The sequence below is a fragment of the Coregonus lavaretus genome (assembly GCF_964263955.1).
Source record: "Coregonus lavaretus genome assembly, chromosome: 39".
Lineage (NCBI taxonomy): Eukaryota > Metazoa > Chordata > Actinopteri > Salmoniformes > Salmonidae > Coregonus > Coregonus lavaretus.
The window spans coordinates 30,026,941-30,031,467 of NC_140026.1; positions in this window are offsets into that span (position 1 = coordinate 30,026,941).

The window sequence follows — 4,527 nt, forward strand, 5'->3', positions numbered from 1 at the left end:
ACGCCAGTCCGTTATCAATATCAAACAGAAACTTTACAGTTCATAGGTGTCCCAGTCCATATTACATGTAGGCTAATTCTAGGGTGGATCTTATGGGTTAAAACCATAATGTTTCTTCCTCCATCTTTGTAAAGACAACCTAACATTCACGTTTCGTCTTCAGCTTTCAGTGGAGGGAGATGCTAGACTTCCATACATTCTCCAAACCTGAACTCACTCACTTTCTCAGTTCTTTCTCTGTCATGTCCCATCGCATTAAAATTGGTTGTTTAAAACTCACACTCTCTCCCGCACTTCTAGGACTTATGTTTCCTAATCCAGGGCCCATATCCATAAAGCGTCGCAGAGTAGAAAATTGGTCTTAAGTGCTGAGAATAGACATTTACACCTACTCTTATGGGGTCGTTCCATATGATTTCAATCACTTTCTGACCCTTTTGATTTGAATGAAACCTTCCATACATGCTTGCCCATGGTAGAAGTGGTCAGAAAGTGACTTTTTAGACCTGAATGCCAAAACATTCTGGAGAGAGGTGCTCAAAGTTGACCCATTCTGCATACCCCTCCATGAGACATTCATGTTATCACTGAAAAACATAAATGGTTGAATTTGATATCATTTGAAAGCTTATAAAAAAGGGTTGTCAAACTAATCATATCTTGAAAAATGTTAATAAAAAGAATGCATTTTTTTACCTTTAACATCAGTCATCTAAAAACACGTAAACTCTAGATTTTTTTCATGTTCATATATGTTGTTTCTTAGACACTATTTCCATCACAGTTGTTTGTGATGTGCCCATCGGTTGAGACCCAGAATGCTCTTGAATACAGGGTGGGTGTCTTGTTTTGCTGATAAAAGAACTAAAATGTCAATAAAATATACATTTAAACCACAAAGATGGTTCAAGGTCCCCACAGAGAATGTTGACTTGACTGGGAATCCTCCATAGGAAACATATTGAAATCATAGAAATATAATATAATAGACGTTGACATTCGACTATGGGTGGATTGGCGGACATCTTTCGGGTAGTAACTTGACCCAGCTAAATTGCAGTGGTCTGAAGGGATAGGTCCATTCTATGAATCCTGTTTATGATTGAAATGACACCCACCCTGTATTCAAGAGAATGATGTGTCTCAACCGATTATGTGCACAACACAAAGACCAAAGACAATGTAACAGGAGGGTCTAAGCTACAACATGTGAAAATTGAAAAAAATTCGGACTTTACCCATTATTAGATAATAGTTTACCCAAAATCCAGAAACTCCCAAGTGATTCCATACATTCAAACTAGTTCAGTGGAGTTTGCCCTTTCCCCTGCTCTCTCCCTGTAGTGCTATACTAAAACAGCGGCAAAAACGGGTCACGTGACTTGTGACGTTGCTGGATGCAGGCCTCGCTCTGCTCTCGGGGGAATCACTGCTACGTAGAAACTGCACGTTATGCCCTTACACAAGATTCTCTGGTCTGATGAAACCAAGATTGAACTCTTTGGCCTGTATACCAAGTGTCACGTCTGGAGGAAACCTGGCACCATCCCTACGGTGAAGCATTGTGGTGGCAGCATCATGCTGTGGGGATGTTTTTTAGCAGCAGGGACTGGGAGACTAGTCAGGATCGAGGCAAAGATGAACGGAGCAAAGTACAGAGAGATCCTTGATAAAAACCTGCTCCAGAGCGCTCAGGACCTCAGACTGGGGCGAAGGTTCATCTTCCAACAGGACAACGACCCTAAGCACACAGCCAAGACAACACAGGAGTGCCAAGCTTGTAGCGTCATACCCAAGACTCGATGCTGTAATCGCTGCCAAAGGTGCTTCAACAAAGTACTGAGTAAAGGGTCTGAATACTTATGAAAATGTCATATTTCAGTTTGTTTTGCAAATGTATTTTTAAAAAATCTATAAACCAGTTTTTGCTTTGTCATTATGGGGTATTGTGTGTAGATTGATGAGGAAACATTTAGAATAAGGCTGTAACGTCACAATGTGGAAAAAGTCAAGGGGTCTGAATACTTTCCAAAGGCACTGTATGATATATATATATATATATAATGATTATTTTTGTATTTACAGTGAGGGAAAAAAGTATTTGATCCCCAGCAGGGGATCAAATACTTTTTTCCCCTCACTGTATTATTTTTCATAATTTTTTTTGTACTCCAGACTCCGACATTGCTCGTCCTAATATTTATATATATTTTTATTACATTATTTTACTTTTTAAATGTGTGTATTGTTAGATATTCCTGCACTGTTTGAGCTAGGAACACAAGCATTTCGCTACACATGCAATAACATCTACCAAATATGTGTATGAAACCAATAAGATTTGATTTGTTATTGCACAGAGTGAGTCCAAGCAACTTATTATGTGACTTGTTGGCACATTTGTACTCCTGAACTTATTTAGGCTTGCCATGACAAAGGGGTTGAATATTTATTGACCCAAGACATTTCAGCTTTTCATTTGTAATTAATTTGTTAAAGCGGAATTATGTTTTAATTCTTTTTGGACATTATAGGGTATTGTGTTTAGGCCAGTAACAAAACATCTAAATGTAATCAATTCTAAATTCAGGCTGTAAAGTAACAACATTTGGAAAAAGTCAAGGGGACTAAATACTTTCTGAATGCACTGTATATATACACCTATATTTTAAGAAATTATCAAATAGTTTGGCAACCCTGTTTGTAAGCTTTCAAATGATATCAAACTCAACCGTTTATCTTTTTCAGTCATGAAGACATGGATGTCTTACGGTAGGGTGGGGTATGCAAAATGGGTCAAGTTTGAGCACCTCTCTCCAGAATGTTTTGGCATTCAGGTCCAAAAAGTAACTTTCTGACCACTTCTACCATGGGCAAACATGTATGGAAGGTTTCGTTCAAATCTAAAGGGGTGCAGAAATTGAATTTACAGTGGGGAGAAAAAGTATTTAGTCAGCCACCAATTGTGCAAGTTCTCCCACTTAAAAATATGAGAGAGGCCTGTAATTTTCATCATAGGTACACGTCAACTATGACAGACAAAATGAGGGAAAAAAATCCAGAAAATCACATTGTAGGATTTTTAATGAATGTTATTTGCAAATTATGGTGGAGAATAAGTATTTGGTCAATAACAAAAGTTTCTCAATACTTTGTTATATACCCTTTGTTGGCAATGACACAGGTCAAACGTTTTCTGTAAGTCTTCACAAGGTTTTCACACACTGTTGCTGGTATTTTGGCCCATTCCTCCATGCAGATCTCCTCTAGAGCAGTGATGTTTTGGGGCTGTCGCTGGGCAACACGGACTTTCAACTCCCTCCAAAGATTTTCTATGGGGTTGAGATCTGGAGACTGGCTAGGCCACTCCAGGACCTTGAATTGCTTCTTACGAAGCCACTCCTTCGTTGCCCGGGCGGTGTGTTTGGGATCATTGTCATGCTGAAAGACCCAGCCACGTTTCACCTTCAATGCCCTTGCTGATGGAAGGAGGTTTTCACTCAAAATCTCACGATACATGGCCCCATTCATTCTTTCCTTTACACGGATCAGTCGTCCTGGTCCCTTTGCAGAAAAACAGCCCCAAAGCATGATGTTTCCACCCCCATGCTTCACAGTAGGTATGGTGTTTTTTGGATGCAACTCAGCATTCTTTGTCCTCCAAACACGACAAGTTGAGTTTTTACCAAAAAGTTCTATTTTGGTTTCATCTGACCATATGACATTCTCCCAATCCTCTTCTGGATCATCCAAATGCACTCTAGCAAACTTCAGACGGGCCTGGACATGTACTGGCTTAAGCAGGGGGACACGTCTGGCACTGCAGGATTTGAGTCCCTGGCGGCGTAGTGTGTTACTGATGGTAGGCTTTGTTACTTTGGTCCCAGCTCTCTGCAGGTCATTCACTAGGTCCCCCCGTGTGGTTCTGGGATTGTTGCTCACCGTTCTTGTGATCATTTTGACCCCACGGGGTGAGATCTTGGTGGAGCCCCAGATCGAGGGAGATTATCAGTGGTCTTGTATGTCTTCCATTTCCTAATAATTGCTCCCACAGTTGATTTCTTCAAACCAAGCTGCTTACATATTGCAGATTCAGTCTTCCCAGCCTGGTGCAGGTCTACAATTTTGTTTCTGGTGTCCTTTGACAGCTCTTTGGTCTTGGCCATAGTGGAGTTTGGAGTGTGACTGTTTTAGGTTGTGGACAGGTGTCTTTTATACTGATAACAAGTTCAAACAGGTGCCATTAATACAGGTAACGAGTGGAGGACAGAGGAGCCTCTTAAAGAAGAAGTTACAGGTCTGTGAGAGCCAGAAATCTTGCTTGTTTGTAGGTGACCAAATACTTATTTTCCACCATAATTTGCAAATAAATTCATAAAAATCCTACAATGTGATTTTCTGGATTTTTTTTTCTAAATTTGTCTGTCATAGTTGACGTGTACCTATGATGAAAATTACAGGCCTCTCTCATCTTTTTAAGTGGGAGAACTTGCACAATTGGTGGCTGACTAAATACTTTTTTCCCCC